We start from the raw sequence: 11,957 nt of genomic DNA on the forward strand, positions 1-11,957 counted from the left end.
TCTGCATAATACAGCAGAATATTATTCAGTTTTTTTTAAAGAAAATTCTGGTACATGCTATCACATGAATGAATCTTGAAGACATTAAGAGAAATTAAGCCAGATGCAAAAGGACAAATACTGTATGACTCCACTCACATGAGGTACTTAAAGAAGAAAGATTCACAGAGACAGAAGGAAGAACCGTGGACGCCAGGGGCTGGAGGAGTGGGGGGAGTGAGTGAGTGATAGAGACAGAGTTTCGGTTTAGGAAGGTGAGAAAGCTCTGGAGGCAGGATGATTGTACAACATGAGTGTGCTTGATGCCACTGAACCAAACACTTAAAATTGTTAAGGTGGTAAATTTTGTTATGTGTATTTTGCCACAATTATTAGTTAATTTTTAAAGTCAGAGGAGAACAGGGGAGTGCCCTAGTTGCAGGTGCTAGCAGTGTGCAGTTGCACCTGCACCCAAGGCCAACAGTTGCATGGATTCAACCCAGAAGGAAAGAGCTCGGGATTCCAGGCAGGACGAAGGAGTCACCATGCGTCCTAAGGCAGAGAGTGGGGAGACCGGCACAAGGCTGCAGGCCCCTTCAGAAATTTCTGATGTCTTTTTTCTACCTGGACTCCTATAGGTTCCGGCATGGGGCATGAGGGAGGCCTGAAAGAGCGGTGGGAGGCTGTGCCGCTCTTGACCCTGAGGCCTACGCTCACCACGGCTGATGCAAGAGGCTATGGGAGCCAAGGCTGAACATGTGGTTTGGGGAAGCTTTGACCAAATGGTTTTTTCCCCTTTCCTTTCTTTTTTTCCCCTTTTCTTTTTCCCACCTCCCTCACCTTCCATCCTTTCATTCTTATTCTTTTTCTCTCTTTCCCTCCTTTCCCTTCCTTTCTGTTTTTTTCTTTTTCTATTTTTTTCAAAAGGTTTTATTTACTTATTTTTAGAGAGAGGAGAAAGGAGGGAGAAAGAGGGAGAGAAACATCAATATGTGTTTGCTTCTTAACACACCCCCTACTGGGAACCTGGCCTGCAACCCAGGTGTGTGCCCTGACTGGGAACTGAACCAGGAACACTTCAGTTCACAGGCTGACACTCGATCCGCTGAGCTACACCAGTCAGGGCCATTTTCTGTTTTTAAATCGTGGCAAAATACGCATAACCATAAAATGTACATTTTAACCCCTTTTTAAATGTACAGCTCAGTGGCATTAAAGTTCATTCACATTGTTGTGCAGCCATCACCCCCAGCCATCTCCAAAACTTGTTTTTCTTCCCCATCTGGAACTGTCCATCAGACACTAAGTCCCCAGCTCCTCCCCCAGCCCCTGCCTCCCACCATCTACTTTCTCTCTCTATGACTCTGAGTCCTCTAGGGACCTCCTGCAAGTGGAATCACACAGTATCTGTCTTTTTGTGTCTAGGTTACTTCATTTTTTCTTGATGACACAAGTAATAAGTCATACCTGGAAACGACAGCCTGTAAGACATCAAACATCATAGGAGGACATGGAGTGAAAAGCACTCACTGGCTCAGATTGGAACACAGGGCTATGAGCTTCCCAAGGGGGACACCGGTTGCTACCCAGAGAGTTGACATGCAGCCTTCGGTGGACTAGAGTCCCACCCTCCAGCCCCCCTTTGTGCCCACCCACCTCCACCTCTCAAATTTGGTTCCTCGGCAGTCACACAAACTCGGGTACATAGGGTCTGTTCTCCGCTACGTGCAGAGACACACCTCAGCTCTGCTGCGCCGGGGCTTGTGCCTGGGAGGCCTCACAGCCCAGGCCTTTGCAGAACAAGAACACTGCTGGCAAGTGGAACCTGATCCTGGCCTTTGGGACCTCCTGGCCAGAGGAGGTGGCATCTCCTCTGCCAGAATGTAAACAGAATCTGACCCTTCCTCATTGCCTCCATGGCCTACCCAGGTCAGCCCCGCCATCGCTCCCCTGGGCCGGGCAGGCACCTCCTTCCCGATTTCCCAGCTCCCACCCTGAACCCCTTCTTCAGTCTGTTCTCCCCACAGTGGCCAGAGGGTGCCTGTGGGCAGTGAGTCAGGTCCCATCCCTTCTGCACTCAGAACCTTCCACGGCTCCCACCTTAGTTGGGGCCAAAGCCAAAGTCCTCCCTGCTGCCCACAAGGCACTGCATCACCAGCCCCTGTCGCCTGCCCGCCGGTACCTGCCCCCACGCAGTCCAGCCACACTGGCCTCCCTTCTGCTGGAATGTTCTGACCTCAGTCCCACCTCAGGTACTTTGCACCTGCTCTTTCCTCTGCCCACAATGCCCTTCCCAGGTCCATTGTGTTATCCTGGCATTACCTTAAATGTCTCCATCCTCGGAGAGCCCTTCTTCCCTTTCCACTACCTGAGGTCAGCCCAGCGGCGTGAGGGATGCTGCTAATAGTCTCTGTCTCGCTCCAGGTGGTGGCTATGCAGCTGTGATGATATAAAACAAATCTCTGGAGCAGAATACCTGAGGCTTGTACACTTCATTGTATGTAAGTGATATCTCAGTTAAAACGTAATAAAACGGGCCCTCTCACACCAGTCACTCCTCTTCCTGTTTTTGTGAATTTGGTTATCCAAACTCATCTCTCCGGTTTGTTTCCTGCCTGTCTCCCAGCTGGAGGAACACCAGCGCCAGGAGGGGTGGGACCCTTGTCTTGTTTCTGCTGTGTCCTCAGCATCTAGAATGTTGCTGAAACAGAGTAGAGACTCAGGAAAGGTTTGTGGAATGAGGAATAAGCAGGAGGAAAGGAGACCCAGAAAGAAGAAGTGATTTGTCCACGGTCACAGCTTGGCTTTAATGGTGATGGAGTGCTGACTCCTCCCACTTCCAGCCAGACTTCCCACCGCCCCAAAGCTTTCTAGGGCCTTCCAGATCATTCCAGAGATATCAAAACCATTCAGGAAACTCTCCACCTGGGAGCAGTCTCCACCTGGTAAGCCGTGCATTTCACATGGACATATTTTATTAACATGACAAAGTGAGGACCGTTCATGTTGAACTTTTCGTTTCAGGGTTTATGTGGATTAATAAACAAGACAAGTGAACTTCCTGCTCTCCCAGCCCCTGCCCCCAACTCCTCCCCAGGCTTCCTGTCACTCTCCCTTGCCCTTTCCATGACCTAACTGATGAGTCATCTGCCTAATTTACCACTCTCAACCTTGATGGCCTCCAGCGTTTTCCACTTCCCCCAAAATAGTCTCCTTCTTGCAAGGAGCATGCCAAGGCCTCTGGTGTCCATCTCAGTTTTGTTTCCACTGCCCACCACTCCACACACACCCCCCACCCTTCAGCTGACGTCCCCCCCAGCCTCCGCCTCAGCACCTCCCGGCCTGCTGGAATCCTGCCCATCGGTGGCCTGCCTTGAGAGCCACCGTGTCCTCACCCAGAGACACTCTTCAGGAGACATTCCGCAGTTAAAGCAGAGACTGCAGAGCAGGGCGCACGGGCGCTACACTTTCCAGAGGAAAGAAAGGAGGGGACTCCGGCGTGCTTACGTCCTTGTTCGTCCTTAAAATGTTTCCAGAAGGACTCACTCGGATCGGAAGCAGTCCTAGTTGTCAGCGGGGAGGGGACCCGGGGGCCTGGAGCTGGAAGAGGTTTCTCACGAGGTTCACCCTTTGGACTTATTTATCTAGTTTTTTAAACTAAACTTTATGTTTAAAACAGTTATAGGTTCGGAGCAAAGTTGTGTGGCCAGTACAGAGATTTCCCCCACACAGTAGTTCCCCCATTATCTGTGGTTTCACTTAACTCAACTTCAGTTACCAGCAGCCAATATTAAGTGAAAATTTTAAGAATAAACAACATATGCCTTTTGAATTGTGGGCCATTCTGAGTAGCTTGATGAAACTGTCACCATCCTGCTCCGTCCAGCCAGATGTGAGTCACCCTGTGTCCAGCGTCTCCACCCTGTGGACGCTCCCCGCCCCTTAATCACTCAGTGGTCATCTCCGTTATCAGACTGTAGAGGCATCAGAGTGCTTGTGCTCCAGTCACCCTTGTCTTACCAAATAATGGCCCCAAAGTGCAAAAGCAGTGATGCTAACAATTCAGATATGCCAAAGAGAAGCCGCAAAGGGCTTCCTTTAAGTGAAAAGGTGAAAGTTCTAGACTTAATTTAAAAAGAACCAAATCAGATGCTGAGGCTTGAAGAGCGATGGTAAGGATGCATCTTCTGTCGGTGAAACTGTGACTCCTGCTAGTCTTGCTGTCAAACCTCAGATGGCAAAGGATCTCATCACGTGTCATTTTGTCACCTCAAGTCATTGCAAGAAAGGTGACTACAGTCCCAGATATTTTGAGAAAGACTGAATTCACATAACTTTTATTCTAACATATTGTTAGAATTATTCTATTATTAGTTATTCTTGTTAATCTCTAACTGTGCCTAATTATAAACTTTACCATAGCTTTGTACTGTATCTTTAGGACCATAAGACGTACCTAGGTTTTAGAGGAGGAAAATAGGAAAAAAATTTTTGAAGCAAAAAATGTGGTAAAATATTTAATAACCTGTGACCCCACTCCACCACCCCCCGCCCCTGCCCATGGCAAGCCAGGTAAGCTACATTCGGACTATAACACGTAGCCCCTTTTCTCCCAAATTTGGTGGGGAAAGTGCGTCTTACAGTCCAAAAAACATGGTAGGTTTAGAAAAGTCACAGTATAGACAGTCTGGTACTATCTGCTGTTTCAGACATCCAGTGGGGGCCCCGTGTAGCCTATCCTCTGCTGATAACGGGGGACCACTATACCATCTCTCCCCACAAAACGACCCCCAAGTTCCATGTCCGCAGCTGTAGTGAGATGTGTGTTACCATCAATAAACCTACGTGGCACGCCACCATCACCCCGAGTCCATAATTTCACGGGGGTTCATTCACTCTGTGCCGCACGTCCTTTGGATTTGGGCAAATGTGTAAGTGTGCGGTGACATGCATCCGTGACAGTATCATACGGAGCATTTCCATTCTCCTAAAAACCCTGTGCTCCATGTGTTCGTCCCTCCCCGCCAGCCCCTGGCAACCGCTCATGTGTTAACTGACTCCGTAGTTTGCCTTTCCAGGCAAACGTCACGTAGTAGAAGGATGCAGTTTGTAGACTTTTCTGAATGGCTTCTTTCACTTGGTAATATGAATTTGAGGTTCCTTCAAATCCTCTTATGGCTTGACACTCACCTTTTTAGTTCTGACTAAATATTTCATTGTCTGGGTGTACCACAGTTTATTTATGCATTTACCAGCTGAAGGACACCTTAGTGGCTTCCATGTTTTGGCAGTTAAGAACTTCTTCGGTTTTGTGTGGACGTAAGTTCTGTATAGACAGGTTTTTGTATGAACGTAGGTTTTCCACTCATTTGGGTAAATACCAAGTAGTGAGGTCACTGGATCGTATGGTAAGAATGTTTGCTTTTGTAAGAAACTGCTGAACTGTCTTCCCAAATGGCTGTGGCACTTTGTACTGCTACCAGCAATGCACAAGGGTTCCAGTTTTTCTGCATCCTCTCCAACACTTACATTTTTTAATTTTTATGTAATGGCCATCCTAATGAGTGTGAAGTTGTAGCTCATTGTCATTTTGATTTACATTTCCCTAATGATTAGTGATTTTTAATACCTTTGCATGTGCTTTTGGCCATGACAGTAGGGTTTTTTCCTTTCTGTGATGCAAGTGCCTGACTCAAGCTTTGGTGGCCGGGCTTCCGCTTCACAGATGGCTGTTTCCAATACATACAGCAGGTCCTTGAAAAACATCGTTTTGTTATAAGTTCATGAGATGCTGTAGGAGCTTCACTCTTGTTTATATCTATTAGCCTGTGGTAAAACTGGTTTTCTTATACAAATCCTTTCGCTTAAGGTCAGAGAACATTAAGTGAGGACTTTGTACATTTGTACATTGCCAGCCATACAGCCAGACAAAGGGCCAGGCCACTTCCCCCCACTAAGGTTTCGTTGTTTTAAGTATTTTCTTTATTTATTTTTAGAGAGAAGGGAAGGGAGGGAGAAAGAGAGGGAGAGAAGCATTAATGTGTGGTTGCGTGTTGCACGCCCCTGACCGGGGACCTGGCCTGCAACCCAGGCATGTGCCCTGACCCGGTATCAAACTGGCGACCTTTCCCTTTGCGGGACAAGGCTCAACCCACTGAGCCACACCAGTCAGGGCTGGGCTCTGTTGTTTTAGAAATCTTGGTTGATTTTGATAACTGACCATTTGGGCTACTTGTTTGTTTTCTCTTCTGGCACCTTAAATTCCCACTCTTATGTTTTAAATTCCCACTCTTATGTTTAAAATTCCCAAATAAAGAGTGAACCCATATACCCCTGGGCCCCCAACCCACAGCCCCCAGAAAAGCCGGGCCCCAGGTCCGTGAAATCGTTCTACCTGTGACTCTGCTGTGTGGCCCCAGATGTGCTGTGTGACCTCCAGATCCTGTAGATAATAACCTGTATTTTTTTATTTTCCTAATGGATATTTCTGAAAGGCATTTTGCAATCACAGTAAGAACCACAAGGGCTGGCCCAGCCAGAACACTGGTTATCAATAGGCTGAGACCAACACCAAGTAACTGGGTATTCAGATGTGCAAATACTTCTCCATTTCAAGTGCTGCCTTTTTGCTCTGTTGATAGTGTCCTTGGATGTACAAGAGTTTTTCATTTTTGTGAAGTCCAACTCACCTATGTTTTTCTTGTATTGCCTATGCTTTTGGTGTCATACCCAAGAAATCATTGCCAATGCCAAGGTCATGAAGCTTTACCCCTATGTTTTCTTCTAAGAGTTTTATGGTTTTAATTCTCACATGTAGGTAGGCCTTTGATCCAGTCAAGTTAATTTTCCTCTGTGGTGAAAGGGAGGGTCTGCTTTCCCTACACTGGGCTGGTCGGCTCCTGTTACTGCAGAGGTGACTCACGCCATCCTGTCTTTTTGACACTTTTACATCTGGAGATCTTCGTACTTCTTTAAGCTCTTCTATCTCACCATCTAGCTCTTTGGGGTTTTTTTTCTCTCTCCTTCAACTCAGCAACATGAGTATGGATTTGGCTTCTCCCCAAAGCCTGCCCTGCCCTGCCCTGAAGCATCCAATTCTAGGAACCTTCACCAGTGCCTGAGATGTATGAGCCTGAAGAAGACTATGCATCCTTGCAAATGTCATCTGCTGAGACACCCTGCATGGAGACAGGCTGTCTCTTCTTGTCCTTCCTCCATGGACCTGCTTATTCAGAACAACCCTGATCCTTCCACCAGTCCCAAGGTAATACTGTCCACTTCCGTAGAGGACAGTACAGTGAAGGAAGGGAAAGCCCAGGTCAAGAGACAGAAGATGAGAACTGTCTTCTCACAGACCCAGCTCTGTGTACTCAATGAGAGATTTCAAAGACAGAAACATCTCAGCCTCCAGCAGATGCAGGAATGTGTTTTCTGGGATTTGGAGGCTTGTTAAAAATCTCAATTCAGCCCTGGCTGGGTGACTCAGTGGACTGAGTGCTGGCCTGCAAACCAAAGGGTCACCAGATCAATTCCTGGTCAGGGCACATGCCTGGGTTACAGGCCAGGTCCCCGGTTGGAAGCAACCAATCGATGTATCTCTCACACATCCATGTTTCTCTCCCTCTCTCCTTCCCTTCCTCTCTCTAAAAATGAATAAATAAAAACCTTAAAAAAAAAACACCTCAATTCAGGTGAGTGGTTAAGCTACAATATGCTTCACTGATTCCTTCTGCCCCTTTTGCTATTTTACTACAATTCCTAATTTATTACTGAACAAGATTGCAAAAGATGTTTTGTATTTAGCTGTATCATGATAATACCAGTTCGTCTGGTTGGTCTATAAGTTCAAATACAAATAAAGAAAACATGTTTTCCCATTAAAAACAAAGAAAGGATCTAACTTCATTTTTTGCATGTGGAGATCCAGTTTTCCCAGCACCCTTTGTTGAAAAACTGTCCTTCCCCTTTGAAGGGCATTGGCACCCTTGTCAAAAATTATTGGACTGTATTTGGGAGGGTTTCTTTCTGAGCTCTCCATGTCATCCCGTTGTTCTGCGTCTGTCTCTCTGCCAGCACCACACCGTTTCGGTCACCATACCTCTGTTGTAAGTGTTGAAGTCAGGAAATATGAGACCCGCAGTTTTGTTCTTTTTAAGATCATTTTGGGAGGTGGACACACCGTGCCTCCTCGTACAACCAAGATTAGAAAACCAATAATTTACAACAATAATTTACTATCAGAATAACACCCAGATCCGGCAGAGGATTTATCTGAATGGGAGTCGGGCAGCCAAGAAGTTGAAGTAGACGCATTCACCCGGACTGGTGGGAGAAGATGAGCCGGGCGGGCACGGGGCTGGCTCAGGTCGTCGGCGCGCGGAGGTCGGGGGAAGGCTTGACACGAAATCGGCGCAAAAGCCATCCAGCACACAAGAAGGCAGCGGTGATCCCTGAGTACGCAAGCTGCGTCTGGCAGACCCAGAGGGGTAGCGATTGTGGACCAGGGCAGAACTCGCGGCCCAGAAGCCCAGGCAAGGGTCTGAGTCCAGGGGAACGGAACTACCGCCATTGTTTTCTCCCGCCCTGCTCCCGCGCCCCCCCCCCCGCCCCCACATATAACGTCACAATCTAGCGACTGGGGTGCCCAGCCCCGGTGAGCACCTAAGGCTCCGCCCCCCCACCATAACAAGAGCAACCAGACTGGAAAAAAAAAAAAAGGAGAGACAGGGGGAAAAAAAAACCCCAAAAAAACTATGTTTTCAACAGAGCAGGTCAGTCCCCCAGGACTCATCCTTTTGAGCGACCAAGAACTAGCCAATCTATCAGATGCGCAGTTCAAAACACTGGTGATCAGAAAGCTCACGGAACTGGTTGATTTTGGACGAAATTTAGATGAAAGAATGCAGATTACCATAAAACAGATGCAGGAAGACACGCGGAGGAGAGCCAATAGTGAAAGGAAGGAATATGAGTCTCAAAACAATACAGTGGACCAGAAGGAAGATAGAATCAACCAAGCAGGAAAGCATGATGAAATAAGAATTCAAAAAATTGAGGAAAAGATTAAGAGCATCCAAGACACCTTTAAACGTTCCAATATCCGAATTATAGGGGTACCAGAATCGGAAGGGGAAAAGCAACAGATTGAGCACGTATTTGAACAAATAATAAAGGAGAACTTCCCCAATCTGGCAAAGGGAACAGTCTTCCAAGAAATCCAAGAAGCTCAGAGAGCCCCAAAGAAGTTGGACCCAAGAAGAAACACACCAAGGCACATCATAATTACATTAGCCAAGGTAAAAACGAAGGAGAGAATCCTAGAAGCAGCAAGAGGTAAGGGGACAGTAACCTACAAAGGAGTTCCCATCAGACTGTCAGCTGATTTCTCCAAAGAGACCTTACATGCAAGAAGGGGCTGGAAAGAAACATTCCAAGTCATGAAAGACAAGGACCTACATCCCAGATTGCTCTATCCAGCAAAGCTTTCATTTAGAATGGAAGGGCAGATAAAGTGCTTCTCAGATAAGGTCAAGTTAAAGGAGTTCATCATCACTAAGCCCTTATTTTATGAAATGCTAAAGGGACTTATCTAAGAAAAGAAGATAAAGAAAAAACATGTATAGTAAAAGGACAGCAAACTCACAAATATTAACAACCACACCTAAAGCAAAACCAAAAGAAACTAAGTAAACAATTAGAACAGGAACAGAACCACAGAAATGGAGGGCACATGGAGGGTTAGCAGCAGGGGGGTGGGAGGAGGAGAGAGGGGGAAAAGGTATAGAGAGTAAGTAGCATAGAATGTAAGTTGAAAATAGATAGGGGGAGGGCAAGAATAGTACGGGAAATGTAGAAGCTAAAGAACTCATAAGTATGACACATGGACATGAACTAAAGGGGGAAATGTGGGTGGGAGGGGGGTACAGGGTGGAGGGGAGAGAAGGGGGGAAATGGGACAACTGTAATAGCATAATCAATAAAATATATTAAAAAAAATCATTTTGGCTTTTCAGGGCCTGTTGGGGTTCCTGATGGGGAATTTTAGGGTGGATATTTCTATTTCTGCAAAAGACATCATTGGAGCCCTGGCTGGCGTAGCTCAGTGGATTGAGCGCAGGCTGGGAATCAAAGTGTCCCAGGTTTGATTCCCAGCCAGGGTACATTCCTGGGTTGCAGGCCATAACCCCCAGCAACCGCACATTGATGCTTCTCTCTCTCTCTCTCTCTCTCTCTCTCTCTCTCTCTCTCGCGTGCGCGCTCTCTCTCTCTCAAAATAAATAAAATCTTTAAAAAAAAGACATCATTGGGACTTTTATAGCAATTGCATGGAATTTGCAGATCGCTTGGGTACTATTGACATCTTAACAATATTAAGTCTTCCGATCCATGCACTCAGGGTGTCTTTCTGTTTATTTGTGTCTTCTTTCTTTCAGCAACATATTTTAGTTTTTAGTGTACAAGTCTTTCACCTTCTTGGTTAAACTTATTCCTAAGAATTTTTTCTTTGTGCTACTACTATAATTGAAATTGTTTTCTTAATTTCTTTCTTGGATTGTTCTTTGCTAGTGTATGAGATACAACTTTTTTGTATGTGTTATTTTACATCCTACAACTTTGCCAAATTCATGTGTTGGTTCTAACAGTTGCATGTGTGTATACTGTTAGAGTTTTCTACACATAAACCTTCTATGTCTTTTCTACCTCTTCCTTTCCTATTTGGATGCCTTTTATTTCTTTTTCTTACCTAATTATACTGTCTAGAACTTCCAATACTATGTAACCTAATAGAAGTGATGAAAGTGGGCATCTCCATCTTTTTCCAGATATTAAAAAAAAATCTTTTTACTTTTGAACCACAGTGCTGTTTTCAACTGTTTGACTAAATGCAAATATGCTTTTTTTCATACCAGCAGCAGCCTCTGCATTCTCAGGCACTGTGCAGCCCCATGTTTGAGACCCATCCTGCCTTATTCTCTCTTCTGAAGTCCTTCAGGACAAAGCAGTATCCTGACCAGTTTCCAATCTCCCCCATCTACCAACTCAGGGCTCTCCCCATGTTCTCAATACTGGCTTCTTTTGAGCCTGGTGTTCTCTTTGAAAGGGCAGACTGACAGCCCAGGGCAAAATTTGAATTCTGAATTATCAGAATCCCAAGGAGAGTGGAATTCAGAAACAGCATATCCCTGTTGTTGCAGTCACGCCCATGATGCTTTCTCTTACCTCCACTTATTTAAACTTTACTACAGGCAGGTGCTGGAGATATAAGCCATGGTCTCTGCCCTCACGAGGTCAAAGGAGATAACTGATAGCAAGAAAGTCATGGCCGGTCCTTAATTGCACCTACAGAAAAGCCCGAGACACCCGCGGTTGCTTACTCCTCCTTCCTCTGCTGACTGCTGGGCCAAAGGCCAGGCAGTGCTTGCCATGGCTCACCTCTGCAAAAAGGCCTGGCTCCCTCAGTGGAGACCTATTGTACTCTGTGCTGCCTGGTGAACTGGGGAGGTGAAAACCAGGACAAGGAGGGCTATCCATGAGAGTGAGGAAACAGCCTAGCCCGAGTTGTCTCAGATGTCTTTGTCCAGAAGCAAGCCCAGAAACTTTTTATTTTAGCTTTTGTTTTATTGATTTTAGAGTGTGAGAGGGAGAGGGGGGGAGAAAAAAAGAACACCAGTTTGTTTTTCCACTTATGTGTGCATTCACTGGTTGATTATATGTGCCCTGATTGGGGATTGAACCTGCAACCCTGGGGTATCTGGAAGACACTCTAACCAGCTACTCAGCCAAAGCAAGCCCAAGAACTTTCAGATGAAGTGGATATCACAGAAAGATTACTTTTTAAAAAGATTTTATTTATTTATTTTTAGAGAGGGAAGGGAAGGAGAAAGAGAGAGAGGGAGGAACATCATTGTGCGGTTGCTGGAGGCCGTGGCCTGCATCTCAGGCATGTACCCTGACTGGGAATCGAACCTGTGATACTT

This window comes from Phyllostomus discolor, chromosome 8, assembly GCF_004126475.2.
Source record: "Phyllostomus discolor isolate MPI-MPIP mPhyDis1 chromosome 8, mPhyDis1.pri.v3, whole genome shotgun sequence".
In the NCBI taxonomy this organism is placed as follows: Eukaryota; Metazoa; Chordata; class Mammalia; order Chiroptera; family Phyllostomidae; genus Phyllostomus; species Phyllostomus discolor.